The sequence below is a fragment of the Plectrocnemia conspersa genome, unplaced genomic scaffold, assembly GCF_051122295.1.
Source record: "Plectrocnemia conspersa isolate PC_06_02 unplaced genomic scaffold, ASM5112229v1 ptg000006l, whole genome shotgun sequence".
In the NCBI taxonomy this organism is placed as follows: Eukaryota; Metazoa; Arthropoda; class Insecta; order Trichoptera; family Polycentropodidae; genus Plectrocnemia; species Plectrocnemia conspersa.
This window is the reverse complement of record NW_028277170.1, coordinates 20,421,110-20,448,437: the sequence shown is the minus strand read 5'-3', so window position 1 is coordinate 20,448,437 and position 27,328 is coordinate 20,421,110. Positions and strand designations below refer to the sequence as shown.

Here is a 27,328-nt window from a genome sequence, read left to right as displayed (position 1 = left end):
TATTTAATTTATAAACTACGTTTTTTGAAGCTTCTGCATATGTAGACTCAATAGTAACGATCTCCACGAAAATCATATGATACGCGCTAATTTTATTAGGAAACAGAGTACGGGCCATTTAGTGTTTGGTATAGAAAAGGCTTTCGACACGGTATGGCACAAAAATTTAATTCACAAACTATACTAATATAAAACCACCGACTATCTGCTATGCTTAATACGCTCATACCTAAGTAATATAAGTTATGTTGTTTCGCTAAATAATGAACACTCGATACCGCGTAAAATTCCAGCTGAAGTTACTCAGGTAAGTGCCGTTTCTCCTTATAAGACAAAGCACATATTTATTTAAAAGCTGAAGACAACATATCAATAGATCCAAATCTGTATATAAAATATTTTAATGTATAACCATTAACGTTTTATTATTAAATTGTATTTGATATGAAAATTATAAGCACGAAAATGATTTTAAACCTGTTTTGTATGTAATAGTATATGTAATAAAAACAACTAATGACGGTCACTGACGTTGATTGAATCACAAATCGTGTCAAGCTGCTTTTTGTATTTCCCGTGGTGTCAAAAATTTAAAAAAATGTGAAACTCTATTTCCACAAAAAAAGTGCCGGATATATTTTTTGAGCTTGAACCACAGTTCCAGAAGCGTTTTTTAAACCTTATGCAAATGCAGAATACATTTTAATTCTTAATCTATTCGACTGTAATATGTAACACGGCGAGGGCAAAGTTCATTGGCGGAGCACGATGGCAGTGCAACGGCCGGTGGGATCTCGTCCGCCGATCATTTCTATTATCGTTCAACAATATTTAAATATAATAATAATTTTAATAAAATTCTACTACAGCGGCCCAATATGTGTATAATAGTCGGCGAAAGTACAGTTAAAAAACTTCTGCCTTGCCTTCAATTTAAAGTAGTACAAGAAAATAACGGTCTTTCCAGTAACGAATATGGTAAATTATGATCATATGCTCGAAACTGAATATTGTATTTGGCAGCACCTTTTGACAATGAGTGATTTTTATAGCTATATTTTTTATCTTTCCTTTCTCAGGTTGATAGATAGCTTTCTAGCAAGAGTTGTGAACAGATTTTTTTTCAATATTTTTTTCAAAGAACGGATAATACCCGTATAAATATCGAAGAAATTTACGCTGGACTTTTTCCAGCTTCAATTCATTATACTGACTCATTACGCCTGGAATCAAAATAATAGTTTCTAGTATGCTGCGGACTAGAGCATCATAAAGAGTGCGCAATACTAAAGTATTCTTGAAGTAGCGCGCATTTCTTAAGATAAAACCGAGCATTCTTAATGATCTGGTGTTAGTCTCTGCAATGTGCTGGCTAAGTTTGCAACGTTCTTCGAAAGTCACACCTGTCTAAAATATATCCGCCGAGATGGTAGGAATATTTTGCCGGCATCGACGACTTTGAAAATTAAATTGTGTGACATTTCTTCACACTGAAATATATGTATTATAAATTAATTAATTATTACTAGTTTCCACCCGCGTCTTACTGGTTGCAAAGTCACGCCCCTTGGGGTTAGCAAACTTATAAAATATTTTTATTGAGCAGGTGAAAAATTCAAATTTTAGTCGGGAGTTAGAAATTTAGTATTAGTCGTGACGTTTCGACGTCATTGTGTCCACTCGTGGTCACGGACGAGATCAACGCGCAGATTGGCCGTGGGAGTTTGGCAACCGTTTGCACTTTACGATTTGGAATTCCCAACATGCTCCGTGCGACGCGACACGACCGCTGAATTGGTTACCTGCGCAGCTTTCCTTCCTTATTCGCGAGTATTCTGCCCAATGTTGCGCAATGACAATAATTTCGCTCGCACCAATAAGAATTCCTTGGGCGTTTCGCGATGGTGTCAGGATTTCCATGTGGGCTCGTCGCGATTGTGTTGTCATTCGGCGCGAATACCGTAAACGGATGTGTCGTTATTCAATAGTACAAATGACGTGAGCGATTAAAAAATATACAAAAATGCTTCGGACTAAGGAATTACCGATTAAACACAAAATAATAGTCGGTATCTATATCAAAGATAATTTTTGTGCTTTACAATGTCGTTGAGAAGCTGAATGACTTGTGCAAAAAGAACGTTCTCGAGCGCTGACGTCCTAGCCGCAACGGGCAAGAATAAGGGACACAATCACGATTTTATGTGGCAGAGATGGGCAACTAGTTCAAGATTGCGGTCGACTATATTTTTTTCTGACACTTTAAATGGATTTTTGTTGTATAATAAACATATTATAAACTATTTTTTATACAATGCTTATTACTTTACAGGCGGCACTCGACTTTCGCACAATTTGCTATTTCGCACATTTAAAAAAAAAACATTTTTCTTAAATTTTTTTTTTTTTTTTAAATTATAAACATGAGTGAGAAACGGAAAAACTTTAGTGTTATTACGAACAAAAAGAAATCAAAGACTTGATTCGAGACAAAAATGGAAATTATTAGACGTTCCGATAGCGGTGAATCTTTTGCTTCAATCGGATGTTCGTATGATACAAACAGGTATGTTCAATTTTGCAAAATAAAAATATAATTAAGAAATACGTTCAAAATTGTGTAAATTAAAAATATATTTCGACAATCTTTAAAGATATGTTTCCAAAAAAACACAGCAAAAAAAAAACATGGATGAAATGGAAAAATCTTTGTCATCATAGATCGATGACCAACATCAAAAAGATGTCCCTCTGAGTATTTCAATTATTCAAGCAAAAGCTCTTAGTTTGCATAAAGATTGGAAGGATAGATTAAAAAAAAGATTTTAACACGATTTTTCAAGCAAGTAACGGTTGGTTTTACAATTTTAAAATAATGTATTATTTTCATAATATTAAATTTACTAGAGAATCGGCTGATGCAGATTAAGATGCTGCAAAATAAATTATTTCCTAATAATCCAAAATTATTGAAAATGGAGAATATTCCTCTAGCCAAATATTTAATGTAGATGAGACAGGTTTATTTTGGAAAACTCTTTAACAATGAAAAATATAAAGGAAGCCTTCACGCATCTTGACAAATTTTTAAATATTATGGAAGACTGTGAACCCAATGGAGAACGCATATCTCAAGTGCGTAGGGCGATCAATAAAGACATAGCATGTTATAAAATACTATACGAAGAAAACAAAAAGAATAGTGGAAAACAGTTAGCTCTTGATAACTTTTCAAATGAAACATGCGCAAACCCCACTTAAACATGTCTCTTAAACGCCTCTTAAACATCTTATATTTACTTGATAAATAAATATTTTAAAATACACAAATTTTTTTACTTCCCTCTACTTTCGAACACATTTTCAGGAACCAATTATGTGCGAAAGTCGAGAGCCGCCTGTATAGTAAAATATCAAATAAATATATTTAAGGAATATTTAATAAGCGATGAAAATAATAAAATCAGTAGAATAACTTTTACGGACAATTTGTTTGTATTTTAGACTTGACCGAATGAAAATTTTAAAACCTTAATTAGTTTTAGAACTTGCATTAGGTCAAGTTAAATTTGGTTAATTCGTGTAGATTAGGTTTAGGTTTGAAGTGCAAATGTACGTTTCGAAACTGTGAAATTGAGTTTCAAATACATTTAATTTCATGAGTGCTTTACAATTATATATTTTCGCTATTGAAAATATATATATTCACTGGTGAAAATGTATTTGAACTACACAAGTATATTTTTACATCACCGAAAAATACACATTCACTGTAAAATTTATAAATCGCATGTAAATAAATAAATGAGAGAGTTGAAATCGTATAATTTTTCTAGCATATGCCAGAGAAATAATATTTTCACTGGTAAAAATATATATCTATCGGTGAAAGCGTATTTTGATATGATTTCACTGAAATGAGATATTTTAAAAAATAATTTCGGGAAAGATTAGAGACCGTTTTTATAGATTTCTTAAGAGGGATGACCCGAGAATTTTTGGTTTCAAATCAGGGACGTCATTTTAGCCTTTTCTAGGAGATGGGTGCGGGGGGGGGGGGGTCAACACTGGCCAGTCAATGGTCGATTTTTTAATATTTATATTTTATTAAAATTCATAGATTTTCATTAAATGGTATGCATTTTTCTGGCTAAATTCGTTGGGTTAAATGCCCACCTGCCCATTGATGTATTGCAAAAATCTAATAGATAAAACTATTTTTTTTAAGTATTTGATATGAATAAATAATTTCATAATTGTAAGTATATTTAAATACAAAAAAGTACAAAACATTGGAACATTTTGCAATCCTTTGAATCGACATTCTCTCAACGTTCAACGCTCATACGCTGATCGCTAGACACCCCCGCAAATAATCATAAATATTAGGAAAACAGAAGCAGACAGAGGTTTGCCTGGTTTTCAATTAAAATGCAACCCCGTAGTATGCACCTATAGTACAACGACATAGGAACGAGAGACGTACTAGGAGGTCGTCATGGCAACTGAAGCGGCCGGAGACGGATCATTTGTTTTAAAGTTACTTATTAAAACTTTTTAATAAGTAACCTTAAAACAAATATTTGTAAATATATTTTTAAAAAAAGTACCTAACTCACAAACATTTTGCAATCCTTTGAATCGACATTCTCTCCAACGTTCAACGCTCATACGCTGATCGCAAGACACCCCCGCAAATAATCATAAATATTAGGAAAACAGAAGCAGACAGAGGTTTGCCTGGTTTCCAACAAACATGCATCCCTGCACACCTGTACACATCTATAGTACAACAAAATTGGAATGAGGGAGATTGATACGTACTAGGCGGTCGTCATGGCAACTGAAACGGCCGAAGAGGGATCGCAGATTCTGGTCAGAGGTAGATTTACGTAGAATAAATATATTAAACTCTTGGCTGTAATGCTTTAAAAGATTTTCGGTAAAACACTTAAATATATATTTATTAGATTTGCGTAAATTTAACGTCATAATTTTCGTCTAATTTTAGCATTTTTTTTTTTTACTTTTTAGTGTAAAAGTCTGACTCAAAGTTTAAAAATTAATTAAAATTAATATTAAAGAATTAACAACTTAATAATCAGCTCAAGCTGACTTTGAGGAATAATGTCAATTAGAAAATGTCTGGCTGAATTTTTAGACAATGGATAAAAAAATAACCTTTGCTCGAAAAATAAATTTTAAAGAGTAACAAAGATGGAAATAAACATTTTTAAAAAACTGGGCTAATATTGAGAATACATATATATTCAGGCAAAAATTAAAAGCTACAGATCAGCTTACTTAAAAAAAATCGATCACAGAAAATCTTCTGCACACGAAGAAGCGTAAAAATATATATCTGAAGCCAAATAAAAACAGCTCTAAGAACATTTTTTTAGTCATTATCTCGTAAAAAATTAAGCAAAAGCAAATATTCCATAATTTGAAAAATTTATTATTTATGTAAGTATTATAAATATTTGAGAAAAAACGTGTTTAAATAAATTGTTCAAGACACAAATAAATGTTCATTGATAACACTGGCTAACAAAGATTTTGATGACTGGTTTTGATTAAGTTTATCATGCATATTCAAAGTCTTTATGGTGACCATGATGTATCACATCAAGTTTTAATGTTACAGACAAATTATTGTTCGTATGGATCCCATACATTAAACATGTATCAGTGATTGGTACCTAGGAATGATTTTGTCTAAGGGTTTGAAAAATGTTGTGATAATATAAGTAGTAGGTAATATATTTACTAGTTTATATTAAGAATGACCTTAAATGTATATAGATAAACAATAGAAAAAACTTTAATAAAAAATCTGAAAATATTTGTGTTAAAATAAGTAACAATTATAATGTGTTAAAGGAAAAAACTTGATTAATATAATAATAAAAATAATTAGGAAAAATATTTTTTTATTGTTGTAACAACTATATATTATTGCTTTTTATTACCTCACATCATTGAGAGTACATAAAGAGAATTAAAAAAATAATGAGTAATATATTTTATTGGAATAAATCGGCGAGTCGTGCTCTGGGTCCTAGTATAAAAATTTAGGAGACATCCAGAAGCTGTCGATCAAATATGGTATTAAAAATAATCAACGGAGTAATCTGGACGCAAAGAGAAGCCAAAGTTCTATACTATTTTAAAGTGCATCGGCTATCTACAATAGTACAATGGTTATTCAAATGACTTTCAAACTCCAAGAACAAAAAACACATTATTAAAACCAGAAAAAGCAAATTTACCTAACGATTAATTATTTTTAAATTTACCTGTTAAGTTATTTTTTTAAATTGAGTGAATTAAATAAACAATTCAATGACTAAAAATGCATCCATTGATTCAAAAAGACAGAGTAAAAGCTATAATAAAAAAATGGAGCTATTGAAATCTCAAATTACAAAAAAACATGTTCGACTTGTTTTCTCTTTAAAAAGACGATTGATGTGTACAAAAATGTTTTTACTTAACATTCGTAAGATTAGATAATGCACTTTACACATTATTTCAATAGCCTTAATTTCACAATGTTGGCATTATGCACAGAATCTATTTGTCGATGAACAACATAATGTATTTGGATTGACAACTTTCGAAAATGAACAATATAATGCGATACTTTATTAAAACATTTTTTTTAAACTTAAACTCGTGTTTATTGTTTGTTGAATCAAAGTAAATAGTTTTTGAGAGACTTTGTATACAAAAGGATTTTTTGCATTAGCTGCCATTAAATTAAAATATCAGCCCCATTTTGTAGTGGAAAAATAACACGGAAAAGTTCTTTCATCGATAAATCGATAAATCAAATTTTTAAGACTAATTATTACTCTTAAAAATCAAAAGGAAATTTATTGATGAAATTAAATATATATGTTGCAAATTGACAGTTTTATTATGAATACATTATTTATTGATTTAAGCAAATTTAGACGATCAAAACTTGCTGTTCAAACCAATATCAAATAAAAACTGGTTATTTATGAGAAAATCTTAACACGATTTGAATTTGACCTTGAAAAAAAAACATTGACAAATTTGTTGATTATGTAAATTTTATTACTGGGTTTCATAATATTTTTTCTATTACATGATTATGTTTTATTACAATAATATTATTAGTTTAAGTGACTTATATTTTGAGAAAAATACTAAACAGTAAATAAAGTGTTTAATATATCATAAAAATATATCTAATAAAAGCCAAATAATCTATTTCAATTTTAAAGTTGAGAAAATTATTTTCCTTTGAAGGTTTTGTTTTATATATGGGCTTCCCAAACATTTCCTGCGATTTATAATTTGAACGAAATACTTTATTTTGTTGTGAAGCTAATAATAAATATTCAAAGTTAAAAACCTTATCATTAAATATTAGAAAGTTAAAGTCTGTTCATAGGTTATGATTAATTTTGAAGATACCACAGTTTTTATATTCTTTTCTTATTCAATTGTAGATGTATCTGTAAAACTACCACGTTTCCTGTTTTTAACCTAAAATCCATAGATATTTTTTTAATTATATTGTTTACTCTATAATAAGAAAAACATTTCTGACAAAATATAATTTTTACGCAAATTTAAAAAAATATATTTTCAAAAATTATGTGAATATTTTACAAATAGTTTCAACTTAAGACTGAATAATTTTTAGTCTTTAAAACAGCACAAACTTACTTGCGAAATAGATAATATTCCCGCAAAGTTGTTTTCTCCAAAATTTTGAGAATATTTAACACGTATTTTCAAGCTTTATATATATATATATATATATTTTAATTAAATTTTTGAATAAAATAAACAGCGTAGCAACTGTCGACAGACTAATGACAATCAGATATTGCAACGGTCGGGATTGGACAGCCAAACAAAATAAATATCTCTTTCTTGCATATCAAGTGCGAAAAGATGGTCATTCCTTATCACTAATATGAGGTCAAACATGCTTCAAATTTGTTTGCGAAACACTTAACTTTTGACGGAACATAGTTTTAGAAACCCTGTTTTAGATACTTCGTCGCATTTTTTGTTATTATACTGACCGGTTTTCTCGTGTGTTTTTAAAACGGATGCAATTTTTAGATTACCGCTATAGAATAATTCTAGCGTCATTGCTTCGCAGTATTATATAATTATGGATGTGAAAGTGTAAGCCTAAATTACAGACGTGTGGCGCCAAAATAGTCATTGGTAATATATGATATTAATTTTAGCCTTGTCAGTTAACATCACATGAAGATATTAAAAGAGAAGAAAAATTTATATTATTTCATAGTATTTTATTACTAACAAGATATTTATATCAGTGGCGTGCGGTGACTTTTGAAACAGGGCATGCGTTTAGGGGGAGGGGAACAAAAACTTTTTTAAAAATTGATTTTATTCGACGCTCCGTCTTACAAAAATCATCATCAATAACCGCATCATATAATATATTGTCTTTCATTAATTTGTCAAAAAGTGTTTTACGATTAATATTAATGTAAAAGTTGACAATATATTCTCACTTTGACTATTTCTAGAGAATGTATTTATTCTTTTCATTGTAGAAAATGATCTTTCTACAGTAGCACTTGTCGCCGAATACTTTCGTTAAAATATCTTTTAGTTATTTTTAAATAATCACATTATTAATGCAATTTATAGATTTTAAATGAAATTCTTGTAACAAATATACATAAATAAGTTAATTTTTCAACCTCATAAAATAAAAAAAGTTCCATACGAGCGTTGAAGTGATATAAAAAGCGGTTCTGGAAAATTCGTTTCGTATTCCTTAAATTTTGAACACGATTGTCGGGATGTAGATATATAGGTATGGGAAGCCGGCAGCTCCCACTGCTGAAAAGCAAGTCAATCGCATGCACGAGCATGTGTAAAGACTGAAGTTCTAGTGCGCATGCGCGATCAATACAATTCCCGATAAGCAATTCATGGCGCATGCATATCGGCTTTAGCCGCTCCCTTGGTACGGTTGTCTGTAACCGATTTTCTGAGCGATTACGTTTCATAATAACGTAAATTAAATAATAAATAAATGATAAAATATTTTATTTTTTGAATCTAATCGGGATTCATCGCGATTAGAACTTCTGTTCGATATTTCGGCCATATTTTTGTTGGATTACTTTCATCTGTAAATACTCTGTTTTGACGATTACAACAAAAAATGTATAACATGAGTTTATAGTAAGTTAAATGCTGCTTTTATTTATTTAAAAAAAATGTGTGATGCATTGAAAAAACATTACATTTATATATTGAGAAAGTTCCAAGTTTGCATACATAAAATTGTGTTAAAACTGGGTAATAAAATTCATTGCCGTTTTCCAGAGGTAATAATATTCAATTCTCATATATTTCTTAGTCTATTGACTCTCCATACTTCCAAGCATACCTCAACAACCATGCGAAACGTCTCTCAAGTCATCGCTGCATATCCGTTTACGTTTGTTAATATGTCTAAAGGTTAGCGACCCATGACCGAAACGAGTTTCGTTCCGGTTCATATCCGAGCAACGGTAGGTAGGTAGATAGGTACGACGTGAGAATGCATGCAGTGGTATTGAAGCATTGCAGAAAGTGAGATTTGCCGACCTAGTCCTTGAGAGTGAGAGTGGCTCGACTCGTTACTTCACATTGCGGAATTACGCAAATCGTTCCGTAATGGCCGTTGTGTGCGAATATTAACGTTTATACATATATACATAAGAGGCACAAGACGCCATATAAATAAGTTTGTTTTAAATCTTATTAGTTTACATTTTTGATGATTCTAACCACAAAGGAATATTCTGTGGGATGCCCTGCATCTATTCTATCTGTTCAATAAATGAGATAATGTGGGCGGGTGGGATCTACTGCAAAAAAAATAAGTCACAGAACTAAATATAGTTGGATCAGGTGTGTCACAATGAATATAATAAGGTCCATCACGTTCTTAGGGTGAATAGGAAATAAATTTCATCTACCGTATGTATGAACTGCACGCCATATATAATATATTTATAACAAATATCGTAATACATCATAACATTTATGTTACCATTCAATAAAGCAAACGGAAAATAGCGTAATACGACGTAATAATAAAAACAATAACATTCACGCTCCATTAACGCATAAAAATTTAACTATTATTTGTTATTCAATAGAAAGTAACGATGCGGTTAATGCCGTGAGAAAATAGTGTTATAAATATAAGTGTAAACTAATACTATATAATTATTATAACTACCAATAAATCTACTGATATAATTGTATGCTACGAATTGACATACATATCTATCTTTGTTGACATATCTATATTTATAATTTATATACGAATCTGCTTATGTAATTTTTACTTAATAATACATGGATTAAATACTCGACCTTTTAATTAAAAAAACGTAATGATACTAAGTAAAGGTACAAGCACTAGAAGACCAATATCGCGGATTTCACGGTCACTAAACTTTTGTGGCTTTCGAAGGCAGTGACAAAATACCTCGATTTTAAAATGTAAGTAGATGTGGCCAACGCGAACTTTGAAGAGCAGAGATGGAGATTTTTTATGCACATCGCCAAATTTTGCGCTTGAGGATGCTCGGCTTCGTTATGCGGAGCGCGTGTCGCTTGAAAATTTTATTAGCGATTCGCATTCTATATAATATTTACACTATTTCATAGCTTCCTGTAATATAGCTCGAATGGCTAAAATGCTTTTTGTTGTTAGATAATTAAAATAAAGTTTCTGAGATATCTAATATCACAAAAGGGAGAATGGATCGTATCCGTATTGTAGAATAGCTATGAGGAACTGGAAAAATATGTGTGGAATGGTGCTTATTTATTATATCTGTGTATCATAAATGTTTTTAATATATATATTTAATGGTTAATTGTATAATTATTGTTTCTATAATGGTTATCACGAGTAATTGAGGAAAACTCTAGTCATAACAATCAGATTTGTAATTTTAATTAGTTATAAATTAATAAATAAATGCAATAATAACAAGCAATGTGAAAGTATTTATTTAATGTAAAATAAAAGTGATAGAATGCTGATAGCAATCACAAACGATAATAATATAATAAACTTATCGAAAACGTACTTCTTGTGTTTTAAACAATGGATTTTATTGATATGTTCCAAGAGCTATGTTTATCTTTTTTGTGTAACACTTTCATCTATGTCTGAACTTTCATTTTTATATTTATTGTAGAACTTAAATCATTTATAAATATACACATTTATACAGTATGAAACAGGAAATTAAATAATAGATTTATCACAAATTTCGGTCTTCTGAGATTAATGTAATTTAATAGTTATAATATATTTTTATTAATTGTAGTCTAAACCTAACAGTGTTATGTATTTCCGTTTCCTTTTTGAGAATCAAGATCAAGAATCAGATTCTCACGACAAGTTTTTTCCCCCGCTCATTTACAGAAAAAAATCTTACAATCAAGAGCATGCATGCCGACGGAATGTAATGAATGCTTACAAAACGGAAACAGTATCAACTTAGTTAAATACTTTAAATATTATAGTTGGATTTACTGCCACTGTTGCTTATTAACATTTCTCAGTAAGACCGTTACATATTTTTTTATTTAATTATTTAATTTATAAATATGTTCCAGGGTGTCGTCAAGTTCTGAGGCCAAATATATCGACCCCCAGGGTACTCCACCCCTAGCATTATATATAAAATTTTAGTTATTAGCATATTATGTGTTAAAAATAATTAAGGACTTTATATTAAGATCATTTTGAATTATTAAATGCTTTATATATATTTATAATCAATATTCTTGTACTTATGTTCATGAATAATTTACATGTTACGTGTTTATTTAGCCTATTAAGTTTTTGCGTCATTAAATGCATTTCGCGATAACCATATTGTTCGTTTATAATATAACTACAACGAAAATATTTTAAGCGTGATAAAATATTTTATTTAAGCGAAGCTAATATACTAAAATTTAAGATCATGAAGAAAAGTAAAATAAATAAATTATATAAAATTTAGTCTGGGTTTTAATATAATTCCACACAGATAATATCCTTAAGACGTTGAGAATAAAATATGATCAATAAAAACCCAGGACTGATAAATGGTAGTAGAATAGCAACTACCGTTCGGTCATCAATATCAGTTACTAAGGAACAGTCATTTGAGGCTATTGTTTACATAATACTCGCGAGATCTAGTGCATTTTCAGCACTTATATTGCAAATTGAGTTTCAAACCACTATGTTGACTGACTGTACATCATCGGAGTTCGCAGTATTTTTTGTTACAATTCATGGTTTTTATTGTTTAATAAATTACTAAAAATCATTTAATTATTTGATAAGGCTGAAATTGTATAATAGCCACTATAAAATGATGTCTGTATTTCTTAAAAAAATATTATAATATTTTTGAAAAATAAAGTATTTATAGCTGTATTTTATTAATAGATTTTTTATTTATTACTGAGGAATATATTCAGCATATCATGTCTTTCATGATAACTAGCAATGAAGACAGTTTCCGTCTTTCCATTGAGTTTTTCAAAATCGCTTTCCAACATAATCTGTCCGTTCGCAGACAACTTGTCTTTTGTGAGCAAACTTGCTTACACACCTATGGACATGGTGGCCGAGCAACTTGCGCACACAGAGACCTTTCTACTCTTCCTTTCTACAATGACCGTATACAGCACTTGCTCAACCCTAAAGCGCCCGTCATAATTTATGTTTGAATTATTTATTTTATTTGTAATTGAAGCTAAAGCACTAAAGTAGATTGACTCGTTGAGCGATGATCTTTTACCAAGATCAATAAAGGACTATCACGTGCATGGCCACGTAATTAAAAAATACAGGTTTTTTGTCACAAATAAAAATATTGTATGTATATTATAATAACATACTGATTTTAAACATTTCTTAGGTTTTACTTGATTTTTTTAAATTACAGCATTTTTCCCCCAAAACATTAGTATTGCCACAAAAAACTAATACAAATATGTGTTTTACAGAGCCATTATTTTGTAGTTGTAGTCTACTTGTATGTATATATTTTTTATATATTATATAACATGTATACTAGGTATATTATTGATTTGTAGTTTATGAATCATTTTCGGTTTAATTTTTCATAGCTACGTCTGAATAATATATTGAGCGGTACAGCATTTATTTTTTAGTTAAATCAATTGTATCACTATCTACTTAGTTGCTTTCTAAGCTTTAATTAAAAATAAATAAATGGTGCATTAAGGAATGTTACAATCCTCTATTCAATATTGTTTTTATCTTGAATAAATTTGCTAAAAAAATAACGAAAGAAGTATATATTTAGCATACATTAAAAGTAAAAATAAAGTGCATTTGGATGAGCTTATCACTGAATGTAAAATATTTCGATTTGCATAATGCTTCGTTGGAAAGTACATATAATACATATGCATATGTATTTATTAAAATATACTAGCAGTGCTATTAAATTAAACTGGATTTTAACAAACCCGACAGTGAAATTTTAATTGATAAAATTATAAATGGGCATAATTCTTTATGAATTATAGGATCATGGACAAACAATTACGATAGACACATAGTATGCTTAGCTGATTTATTTAAAATTAGGTCTGACCATAAAAATACTTGTAAACAGAGTAAATGATAAAAATATTAATGAATTTTCTTGTGATCCACCGTGTACTTCAGATCACATTTTTAGATTCTTGCAACGATAACGATCTCACCTCTTAATTTAATAAAATTCTCACTAGTTTCCACCTGCGTCTTACTGGCTGCAAAGTCACGCGCCTTAGGGTACCAAACCTTAAAATTTTAAAGTGAAAAATAATAGCTTACAAAAACAAACATAAAAAATGACATTTAAAAATAGATTGCTTTCAGAAATACATTATTTTTCTGATCTGGTGAAAAAAAATAATAACACTTTGAGAATAATTGTATAAAGATGTAAATAATATATATTTGATCGAGAGTATTGCACGTTTTATTTTTTACTCATTTAACATGCACCTTAAAAAACGCAATGACTAATGGTATTAAATGACCATCACGATTGTATTTGGTGGAGTGAGTAAGATTTTTTTGACAAAATTAAGAGCCCTAATAGCAAAATCACGACCCATATGAAAATCGGCAGACTTTAATTATTGATAAGTTTGAGAGTAAAATTTACAGCACAATCTGAGGAATGTTGCAGAATATTTTAATTCTTTCTTACGTTTTTATTACAGCAACGATATTATTATATATTCTTGCACAACTTTGACGTGGTGGAATGTAGAGTCTAAACCTTTGGCTTTCATTTTTTACTAACTGGTGAATAGAGAACTCCACTGATCATAAATAGAACGAAGTGTACGAAACGGCTTCGAATTAACCAAGATTTTTATGAAAAAATAATAGTCTTTACGCGTTGACGATTTTGTATCTTATCATCATGACTTGAGAAGAAATAATTATTTTAATTATCATTTGACAAAAATAAAAGCTCACCAAGTTTTAAAACTACAAGTCACTCACTCCATCAAGTCTTCTATGAAGTGTTATTTATAATCGCAAGGGACAGTTAGTGAAACACTAAAAAAGTATTATGCTCCTGAAATTATCAGTTACAAAAAATATTATGTACATTGAATATGATGTATTCTAGAATATACTATATTCTAGAATAGAAGAATTCAAGAAAGTGACAGTTCACCGGACTTTAATTGGATAAAATTACAGATGAAATTCAATGCATTCATTGTTCTTTGTGAGATACGCCTGTGAGATATGAATATTAAATAATAATGTATTTCTAGTGAATCATCTTTTACTACCACAAAAACTGCTGACGTGCTTCACCTAATGGTTTTATTATTTTAAAAAAATAATAAATTTGACTGTAGTGATGATCCAATTTTGCTTCCATAGTGTGAAGAAAGTCTGGCTATGGAGATTTAACGAAGGTGGAAGCTCTAAAAGTCGTGATCGTTATACATCATCACACATTGCAGTCAAAAACTCTTCATTTAAAACCGAAATCAAACAGTATAAATCATAATAGTAAAACTGAATTGTTATATTATACAGAAGTACACTTTCTAACATGTGGACGAGTATTAATCGTGCTATGGAATTAAGAACATAGTTATATTATGCTAAAACGTCATCTTAAAACTTTTATAAAAAAGTTTTTTTTTTAATTTGATACCTAAAAAGACAACCTTACCCGTGAATAATTGGAAGAATGGATCATTCTATTCTTTTCCAAGCAAAACATATAAGAATCACTTCACTATTGAGTAGTTTAATAACCACTTCACTAATATTAGAAAAATAATTTATTATGCAAATATCTATTTTTTAAAAGAGAAATACACCCATATAAAACACAGGTAGTGCATTATTGTGAATACTTGATGTGTATACATTAATGTGATATTAATATTGCAAGACAATCGAATTCGTGAATTGAAAATTTCTCCTATTCTCACTAAGTGAGTCGTGTTGTGTTGAGCATCAGAATTCTGACATCACCTCTGTGATGGGCAGTTCGTGACTGAACTCTGTTCTTGCTTTACTTACAGGCTTTCGATATTATCGAATGAAAGTCCGGAAATGTGAGCGCCCAAGATTACTCGCACAATAAGTACAGTCATTGTTCTCAAATTGAATAATTTTGCATAACGATAATAACAATAATAATTTTGCATAAGATGGTTAAAATAATGTACTTAAACTAAATGAGAATAAAATTAAATGTATGATTATTAATTATAAAGATACGTTACATAATAATATAAAAATAGATAACTCTATTAAAGAAATAGTATATTATTTAGGATGAATGTAAATATTAAAAAATCTACAATAGTATTATATTGCGTGAAGTTTTTGTGACGTCAACTGGCGGCCAAGATCATGCTAACGCTAAATCGTATCTACGCCGACAAACCCGAAACGTTTGAGCACATAAAAACCAACATAGCCGAGATATACGAACATGTCGTCGAAAATTACATCGAAAGGATCGGCCGCTGTAAAAGATCCAGGGGCAGTCATTTAAATATTATTTTTCATAATTAATGAAATACAGCAAATGTTCGATTAATAAAAAAATTCAAAGATATCCTTGAATTTTTTTTTGTAGTTCAGAAACTGATGTTGGATCATCATTTATTGCAACGCTTATCAAGTGTTTCAAACAATACGTTATGTTTGTGTAATATAATAATTTTAATAGCTAAATAGTCGTTTAGGTTAGATCAGCTGGGTTATGTTACTGTGGGGGCCCATTTATATATGTATTTATTTAGGTTTTATTATGGACAAGACTTCTCTTGGCGGACTGGCAACAGCCGGTGCTGCCTTGTGCACTGTTCATCCATTTTTATACATATTTTAAACATGTAAATCACCTTAATCTCCAATAAAATATTACTGCTGCGGCTCAATCTGTGTCTAATTGCCACCCATTACTACTGTATAAGATTTACATACTAGATTGATTTTTTAAAAGATTATATGTTAATAAAAACATGATTTATTGCCTTTGAAATTGTATTAGTTCTCATGAACAAAGATGATTTTACAATTTTTTTATGTTGTGCAGTTGCAAAAATTGTCTAAAACAAAAGTGAAATTTTAGTTAAGGAAAAAATATTAAAATATTTTATTTTATATTTTTAATTAAAAATAACGATAAATATCATTGTATGTATTATTTAGTTAATAAATATCATATATTAGCACAAATCATATTCCACAGTCTTCATTAATACTGAGATACATATTTGAATTACGGTATAGAACACAACTAAAATGCTTGAATACTGATATACTTAAAATGGTATAGTTAACCTTAACCTGAAATAATTTTATTTTTAATAAATGAAATGAAAAAGGAATTGAATCCTTAAATAATAACAAACGTTGAAATTAAATGACCGTTCTAGTTTGCTTTTGACCTACTGTCAATCCACATTCACGTGCACGTTGACGTTTGTTTATAAAACGTGTAATTGTATAATATATTGTACGCCTTTCTCAATGGAGGTATAAACCATTTTAATACAATCAAGTTTAACTAGTCGTTTTAATTGCTGTCATTTAGGAAATTACACATACAACTGTTTATATGCACATCACAAAAGAATCTAACCAGTAAAGATCAGGTGCTAAATTATGCAAAATGTATAAACATTTTCTGGATTGCATATCATTTATTATTAATAAAAGGTTTGGTAACCCTAAGGGATGTGACTTCGCAGCCAGTAAGACGCAGGTGGAAACTAGTGAGAATTTTATTAAATTATACATATGTATATTACTGCTACTATGATGAGGGAGTATTGTTTTCTCCGAGCAGTGGTGGAGAAGCTGGCGCAGGTGTCCTCAAGGGTCTTGTAGGTGGTAGTGACAGTGTCTGGGGACAGTTCCTCTTCCTACGATGATCGTGTTCGGATGTCTCAGGTCGTATCTTTGCGTCTGTCGGTGGATATGCTAATCTCTTCGAGTATCAGCCGGAGTCTGCGAGTCTCTGCTGGAGTCTGCCAGGTGCCTTCTCCTCATCGGAGTCTAGGCTTAAGTATTCAGGGCTGGGAGCCAGACCTGGTGATGAATCAATTCGAACCCCAACTCGTGAATTTTTGGCATGACGACCATTGAAGTGTGTCTCAAACTTCAATGTTGCATTGTCTTGGTGCAACAAACTTTCTTTTTCTTCAAACGGGGCCGTTTTTCCGCAATTTCTGCCTTCAGCTTGTCAGGTCACAATGATGCGTAGTATGCCTCCGTTATTGTTTTACCTTTTTCGAGATAGTCGATTAACACAACTCCATGACTATCCCAAAAACAGTCGCTATCATTTTCCTGGCCGATGGAATAGACTTCGCCTTTCTCGAAGCCGATTCACCCTTCGCAGTCCAGTTTCAACTGTGTCATAGTTTCAGGAGTGTAGTGGTGTATCAAAGTTTCATCTACAGTTATTAATCGACGCCAAAACTCTCACTTATTTTGCTTAAACTGGCGTTGGAAATGTTTTTAATTCTGAATGAACAAACGCAGTACCCAACGCTCAAATCTTCAGTCAATATATGACATACACGTTCTTTCGAGATGCCCACATCCTCTGCTATCTCTCTAATTTTGATTCGACGATCATCTAGTACCATTTGGTGTACTTTTCCTGTTATCGGTAGTGGTTGCAGTTTTTGGCTGTCCTGTACGTTCATCGTCAACCAAGCTGGTACGACCACGTTTAAATTCAACTGCCCAAAATTTCTTTGTGGCAAATGATGGTGCAGCCTCTCCGTAAACAGCATCCAACTCGGATTTAATTTGCGTAGTTGCGTAGTCATATTTTTGACGAGTAACGCCATCTTCATGTTGAAGCTTGAAACTTTTCAGACTACCCTCGTGAGATATTTGGACACATCAGAACGAAAAAAAAAGTAATCGTCAAGATTTACTTTCTTAGACATTTTAACTATCAATTAATTCAGATAAACAATCACATACTATACAAATATTTCAGTCTCCGAGCCGTCCGAGAAACATAAGTTGATTTTTTTAATCGTTACTGCAGTGTAATTAACCTTTACTTTCATTCCTCACGCATGCTATGTACATATATATTTTATTTTTATAGTAAATTATGTATAATATATAATTATTATAATATAGTTTAATTGATTCAACTAAGAAAAACGACATAATAAATAGCAGAAAAAATTAATACATATTACATTGAGAGTATAGAAGAAATTGTGAATTCAATACCTAAGTTTGGTAATTTAGTTCAATGAAGCATTGAATGTAAAATTTGGCAAATTTAAATCATTATCATTAGAAGAAATTTATAACATAATATAAAAATGTAATAGAAGGAATCAGTACTGATGAATTAGATGTAAATATAATTAAAGAAACTTTGGAAATAATAGAAACTAAATTAAATTATTTAATAAATAAAACACTCTCCGAAGGAGAAATACCTAAAAATTTGAAGATTGTTACAATTGTACATATACCTAAAATAAAAAATAGTATAAAGGTGGAGGAAATGAGACCAATGTTGCCTTGTATAGAAAAAATTATGGAAGAAAAAAGTGATGTCAATATTTTTTTAAAACTGTTATTGGACTTTATTTCTTTCGTTTACATACATAATCGAATACTATTATCTTAGGATAATAAAACACAAATATTGGAATAGTCAACTTAATTATAGCTAAAATGGAATCTGTAAGTGACAAGATGTAAATACGAGAACAATTATTTGTATTATGTATGAACTAAAAGTAACGTGTTTTACATTTCATTTAAGAATATAGTTTGTATGTACATATGTAGAGTACGCTCGGGATAAGGATTCCGGTTTGTTATTGTGTGCATGAACTGTGTGGCTCAAAACAATTTCGCTTAGAATATTTAATTTTTTATTTTAAAAGAAAATATATGTTTATTTAACATACATACATCTGAGCTAAGTTGGAAATTTCAACGGACAATTAAAAATATATTATATAATCGAAGAAACCAGACATTGATGTCATTAATTAAATATTTGCAAAATTCAAAATCTTTCACTAGTCAAAAAAACAATGAAGTCTTTAGCTATTCTTCAAAAGCAAAAAGATATAAAATGGGGAAAGAAATTATTCGCAGATTGTTTAATGGCTCGACGACTCTATTAAATCATTAGAATCCATTGAATAAATTAAAAAATTATCATTAGCGCAACGATAAGAATAATAACTTTTTTAAGCCTTACAGAGAATAGTGTAAAAAACCAACAACGTACGGATTAATGGAAAAATAATTAAAATATTTTAATCCACAGGTAAGAGAACGAATAACTTACAATGTATATTTGAAGCCTTGATATCAATTAACCCAGATATGCCCAAGAAATTTTGTTCTCTTAAAATTTCATTTATAATTAAAAAACAGTGGCACGAGTTTAGTGACCTACCCATGGGACAGTGGGCATATCTGGGTTTTAAACCAATATCAACACAAAATTATTTAAAATAAATCACTAGAGAAGATCGAACTTCTGTGCCACACTGCACTTTAATGACGAATACCAGCGTTGACGAATCAGCGACTGTCCTTAAAAGAGAAAGCGAGACAACGAAGTTCACGCTACATCGCTTCTTTCTCTCATATACATGTACACGCACACAATAACAAACCGGCATCCTTACCCCGAGCGTACTCTACATATATAAACACAAAATCAGTTAAACTGTTGATTATATTTTGACTCTTAACCCTTTGGCCAAGTTCAAAAAATGTTCATATAACATTCGCACGCGGCGAACATAAACTTATCCTGTTACTTCATAAAAGATAATGAACATGCTAATGCTTCCTCTACACTCTCTGGAAGTTACCGAACCAAAGGTCTACCGAATATGGTCGAGGTCGCCGAGACATTAGAGCTGGCAGATCCGAGCTCGACCGAAGTAGCCCCGAATTAACACATTATATTTTCCGTCCTTGCCCAACCATGGCCTACTTCCAGAGAGTGTGGAGGAAGCATATGAGCTAAGTAATATCTAAAGTTTTTTTCAATTCATAAGTTAGTATGTGTCGAACATTCAGTGTAAATTGTAAAAAATGCCATACAAAAGATGAGGATTTACTCGCGCGCTCCATATACTTTTATGATAAATCGATGGCAGCACTACGGTACCAAGAATTGGAAGCAACTATAATTCCTTGAAAAATATTTAATCTTAATACATGTACAAATGTTTTTGAGCAAACATCAAGAGATGTCGCTAGATTTTAATATTCTGGTCAAGTAATTTTCAACCTTAAAAAAACATGAAACATCTTTGATATAAGGTTCACGGCTAGGAACACCATCCGCATCTAGAGATTTTTCGCCATGTCGTCTGGAGATGTCAAATGCGGTGAAACGGTTAATGTCAAGGTTGCATTTATGAAGTAGGAAGTGCAAGCGTTTGCCACTGGAAAGTCCTGGTACTGTAAACACAACCACAATCTTATAACAGGCATCAGAACCTGTAAAAACATGACAGAAAAATTTATGTTGGTTTAGGTTTTTGTAGATAAATTAAATGACTAGACCAACTAAAGTTGTTAATGTTCTGGAATGCTAACGGCATTCGTAAGAAATTGGAAGAAATGATAATTTTGATATCGACATTAATCTGTTACATGAAACATACTTAAGCTCGTCGTCACACACTGAAGTTAAGTATATTTTACAAGCTGAAGTAATTATTCATTTTATTAATGAAAAAGATTTCTGCAATAAATTCTTCTCTGGGAAAAGAAATGTTTCAAGAATTAAAATGTAAAATCTAAGAAAGAAGAAATTTAAAATCAATATTTTTAACACAAATTTTAAATGTTGCACCAAAGGTGAGCATATATCATATGGAGAAACAACAATGAAGAGATTATATCCTTCAACTGCAATTATAAATGATAGCACAATGAACGAAATTCTTGTAGATTCAGATAATGATATTGATATTACGGAGTGTTTGAAAATGAGTCAGGAAATAAATAGGAAGCTGATGAAAAAATAAATTAAAGCTTATGAATCTACGGGGGAGCAAATAACTATTTTACAAAAATGATTCGCTTTCCTGTTGACCATAAAACCGACATCAGCTGGAACAGATTCAATTGCTGGAAATATATGTATAAAATCGAGAAGCAGGATATCAAATGTAAAGTTGGAAATTTTGGTATTTTTAAAATGCTATTTTAAATAAAATTGTTTTAATGTATGTATTAAATTTTAATATTTTATTTTTGTTAATATAATATATAATAGATTGATTGTAAATATGTACATACAATATATTTCATTCAAATACATTTTTAAATGTTTTTTTGTCAATACATGTTTAATTTATAATAACAATCTAATTGAAATAAAATTAACAATGTTTATAAAAATCAAACATAAAATCTTTTATTTCAAAAACAATTTTATCCCGGGATCCCGGGAATGATCCAGAGCTATGAATTCAGTCCCGGGAATAGAAAAACCCAAATACAAACACATTAAATGCACATAACCATTTTCATTGTTTACAATTGGTTAAGTTATATAATAACATAAAAAAGAATAATAAATTGCTTGGTATTGCTTCTTCATCGCTATTATTTAAATCGCCCACATTTCATCTTCGATTCACACTAACGTTACTTTCTTCACTATTATCATTAGAAGATGAAAAATCAAATATGAAATCCACCCCATCACTATCATTACAATCACTAGGTATGGCCATAGCACTATTTTTTTCACAATAAAATTTAAAAAAATAAATAATTAAACAAAATTATCCGTCACTATTATATTTTCACTTAAACACAAATTAGGAACAACCGAGACACTGTCGAAGACACGATAGACAATAAAAACGACACTGACGCGTATCAATCGTAGGACGATCGCCAGCTGCCGCCTTCAGGAGAAGCTATGACAAATCTTCCTTTAAATATAGTCATCAAAAAAATCCCAATAAATAAGCTCTCCCCGGCTTGATTAAGGTAAAAATTATATTTTTTGGCTCCGCTTGACCTTGAGAGACGGTCCCTCCGGAGGCAGACAAAAATCGGTATTGGAACGTTGACGTGTGGTTTGAGGTACAATTCGGTAATTATGACAATATTAATTTTATACTCACTGATCAGTAGTTTCAGTTCCCCAGTTTTATTTCGGAATCTTCGTGAATTCCATGTCAACACGTTGAGCCCCATCTTAGAAGAGCACATAAAGACCATCAAGGCGATCTCCATTTTGCTCGCACACTTTCCAGCCTTGACTATGATCTCATGAAGCTCTGCAGTTGAAGCTCTGCAGCTCTGGTGTCTGGAAGAGTTCCTCAAGCTGCCTGGTTTGAAGTTTTTGTGGTGCCTTGTTTATTGCTGCTAGTGGGGCGCTAACACGGGCGTTCCATGAAGCGGCTGATGGGATAACTGCAAACTGACGTTTTTACAACTGCTGGTTTTGTTGGTCTCAAAGCGGGAAATTGTTCTTGTAGTTTCGGCTGAGATGTGTGGACATTGAGAGTCGGCCATTGTTGTCTGCCAACCTGCGAGGGCAGTCCTTGAAGTTGGCCGGATGGTCTTTTTGGAGCATTCGGTCGTGGCGTGGCTTCCGGGACATTTGAAGCACCTGGGGGCTCGTTGACAATTCCTAGCAGAGCGGCCAAATTGTTGATTTTTTTTACACTTGTGTTTTTGTGCGGCAATTTATTACACTTGTGTTTTTCAAGCGTTGCCTTAGTGAAGCAAACATACCGTGTTAGCCAGGAACTGGACAAGGTAGTCTGGAGTCTCTTTGTTTCTCGGCCTTTGTATTCATGGTCTTCATTTTAACAACGCTTAGTCCCTGCCGCTCGAGGTAAGCGGTGATGTTTCCGGTTGGAATCTCTGGTAGTCCAATTAGTAGAGATTTCACCGTCTTATCTTCATCGGCAGTGAAAGTGTGAAAGGCGCATTGGCCCTTTAAACCGCCCATTAGCAATGCACAGGCTTTGAGAGACACGCAAGGCACTGAAACGTTTCCTCTTCTTGTGTATCGCAACGAGAATTTTACCATTTTTATGATTGACTTAATTAAGTCGATCGTCTGGAGTTGTGTCCCTGTAATCTCTACAATCACGGGCAGTATCCTCTGCTGATTCCTTTCGACCACTTCCGGAAGCCTTCCGAACCTGTTGTGGCTCTTAGTTGCAAGTACATTAGCGTCCTGTGACACTTTAAATGTTTTTTTAGGTACTTGTCATTCTTGGTAGGGCAGGCATGTAGACGGTGAAGCATACAGGTACACCTTCATCGTACCAACAGAACGCTTTCGCGTCTGTGCCTTTTTCATAACGCCTTCGTTGTAGTCGATTTCAGTAGATACAAAACGGTAGTATTGGTGCCTTTGTACGGCAACGGTAGTATGGGTGCCTTTGTACTGCAACGGAGCGAAGCGCGAATGCGACTACTCGCATCAGCGGGACATCGGATTGATTATATTGCTATCGTGTAAACAACGCACATAGTAAAAGGGAGGAGCAACATAAGACACTACCTGTTTAGATTACCTGAAACAAATAAAGTGAAAGCATTTGTTAATTTGTTGGTATACTACTGGAAGCAAGTTAATTTTATGTATTTTTTCATAATTATTTATTATTATTTTATATTGAATATATACAGTATATTTTGGAAAAAAATCAGTGATTCTCAATGTTATATTGTTTTGATTTATTTCACTACTTTTTTGTAGAAGCATGTTTTATTAATTTATTTTACATATTTTTTGTATAATATTTTATATCAACTCAGAGGCTCTCAATATTTTTAAGTAAAAGCTAGCTAAAAAAATAAATATTAAATACTTTACTGATCAATGAAGCTAGTATAATAATATTTAATAATTAAAAAAAATTGTGAATAATTCGTTAACTTGTTTTAAAAAATCAACAAGTGACACACCGTTGATTCGTTGGCGTTGAAGTGGTTAGCAAAAACAGTTCATAGATCACCGATCGACAAGAGTTGTGGAACATGTTTCACAAAAATTCAACATTAAAAGAAGCACAAGAATGTTTTTAATAGATATTGAAAAAGCATTCGACACATATTTAAATTACTAAAAGCTGATGTAGCTGAGTGTGTGAGAAACAGACAATACACCAGTAATGTCAAGGGATCTAAAATACCGATGGGAGTAATATGAGAAAGCATATTTGGACCTCACCTATTTAATGTGTATATTAGCGTTATGCCAATTCCCACTGACTGTCAGCTGCCTCTTTTTGCTGATGACACAGCTTGCTACACGTCATCCTTAAGTCTGACTCCAGGAGGCACTACTCAAATTGGCGACGTACTTTCGCCAATGGAAGATTATAATTAATGAGGGCAAAAGCAAGGCGATGATCTTCTTAAAAAAGAGACTAGCACCAGCTTTCTGATAACTCTGCTTAAATGAATCATCTGTAAAGTGAAATTAAAAAATTAAATACTTAGGATTACACTTAGATTATAGATTAACCTTTAAATTTCAAATAGACGAGTCCCGTAAAAAGTAATTTATGACCCAATTGGCCTTGGCTCCATAATAAAAACAAAATAATCTAACATAAATCACTAATTAGACCACTCGAAACAAAAATAAAAATTCTGATATGGCCTTTGAACAAAGATTTCCGTTATGACATTTTTTAGGTCCCATAGCAATGTCTTTTTTTGTGTTCGAACAAAAATTTTCGAAATGGCCTTGATATTTTTAGGCCCACTGTCCACGGAGGCGTCGCTACGTAGACGCGTATTCGTCATTGTACGATTGTTGTACGCCTGCTTGCTGAGTACATATAAACTAACGAAACATTATTTGACTTCCCACCTCACTCCAAGCTTTCTCAGTAATATCCTTTCTTGCATAATCTGCAAGATTACTATTATAAAGACACTGGTAATTTTCGAAGATCTGAACAAATTTAGCAGCTGAAATTGCTATTGTTTTTTACATGTTCACGCAGTTCGATACGCTCGGGCGTCTGACATGTTTGACGACGGTCGTCATGAAGCTTGCATGCAGCGACGCGAGGGTGACGTTGCAGCTCCGTCGACAGTGTTTCGTTAGTTTATATGTACTTAGCAAACAGGCATACAACAGGCATACTATGCAGCGACGCCTCACCTCCCGACGACAGTGGGCCTTGGTGTCCTCTTAATACTTGATATTTTCGTGTGTTTATAACATTTTACGTGTAATTTCTTAAATGATAGCAATTAAAAAGAATGGTTAAACTTACTTGTATTATACCTTCAGTTAGACATTCGTTGAATATCATAAAACTCTATATTTTATATGCCAATGCCAATAGCGCGCGTTTGATTTGGCAGTTGCTTTTGGCCATAAGACGGCCACGCTTAAACGGCCATTTAAATTTAACGTTTACAAATAATATTCAATCTCTCTTTCATTTTACTTATTAAAAATTAAAAATTGTATGTTTTCGTAACAATAAAAATAGTGCATAATAGCAAAAAAAATAATTTTATTATTATTTTTAATTATTAATAATACAGAGCAAAATATTTTGGCGATAATTATAATTTGTTAATAATATCGGCGTCACGTTCACAAAGCAATGTTTAAAAATTTTAAGAAAAAAATATGAATATTTTTTTATATATAATTAGTAAAAAAGAAAATTTATAAAAATATATTTTTTATAAAATTCATAAACATAATTATGGCGAGCAAAATTGAAACAAACATAAAGTGCCATTTTTAATAATATTAAAAAATATTTGGAATTTCCATACTTATTAAAACAAGAATGTAAAAAGATTTTACTAGTGGATGACCAGGACCATTGCTGTTATTTAAGGATGCAAATTGTTAAAATTATGCACCTCGGTTGGACGCCCCCGGATTTTGAGGCCCTAGGCCTAGTTACCTTGGTAAACGCGGCCCTGTCCATGAAGCATATAAATACATATAAAATGTAGTGTAGTATATACAAATATATATAAACTGTAATGGCATGTCGCAAATAAGTCAATAATAGTAGGCAAATAGTCGGCAAATAGTTATGGATATTAAGGAAACAGAAACAGAGGGTTGTCAAATTTCCACCGTAAATGTATTTATACAACGCAGTATGAGTATATAGTAAACGAAAAGGGGATGAGGTGTTTGCTACGTAGCTGGTCGTCATGGAAACTGAAATGGTCCGAGAAGAATTGTATACGTTGGTCGGAAATAGACCAAGGCACACAATACACTTAAGGGGAAATATTTTTATAGATGCTTTTTAATATTTCCTTGAAAACGGGACTCGAACCTACAACCTCAGAGTTACTAGTCTGAGACGTTACGGACTGTGCTATTTCGTTCTGATTGTAAATATCTAATAGGTAAAAATATTTATATTATCAAGTATTTTAAAATTTAAAACTTTTTAAAAATAACTTTAAAACAAGTATTTGATATGAATAAATAATTACATACTTGTAAATATATTTAAAAGAAAACAATACAAAACTTGTAAAAAAATCCTTTGAATCGACATTCTCTCCAACGTTTAACGCTCATACGCTGATCGCAAGACACCCCCGCAAATAATCATAAATATTAGGAAAACAGAAGCAGACAGAGGTTTGCCTGGTTTCCAACAAACATGCATCCCTGCACACCTGTACACATCTATAGTACAACAAGATTGAAATGAGGGAGATTGATACGTACACGGCGGTCGTCATGGCAACTGAAACGGCCGGAGAGAG

General features: G+C 31.6%; 1 long non-coding RNA gene across 5 annotated transcripts; it reads right to left on the bottom strand.

The window, feature by feature from the left end:
- Positions 1–19,156: 19,156 nt before the first annotated feature.
- Positions 19,157–25,954, bottom strand: LOC148234473 (uncharacterized). Of its 5 annotated transcripts, XR_015810077.1 has the most exons (5): positions 25,849–25,954; positions 24,789–25,027; positions 22,720–24,129; positions 20,592–21,073; positions 19,157–20,404 (listed from the first exon to the last, which is right to left on the bottom strand). It is a non-coding gene; the product is annotated as an uncharacterized LOC148234473 (long non-coding RNA). The 5 variants fall into 5 exon arrangements; XR_015810074.1 differs by having other exon boundaries at positions 19,157–21,073; XR_015810075.1 differs by having other exon boundaries at positions 19,157–21,034.
- Between the last annotated feature and the right edge of the window lie 1,374 nt (positions 25,955–27,328).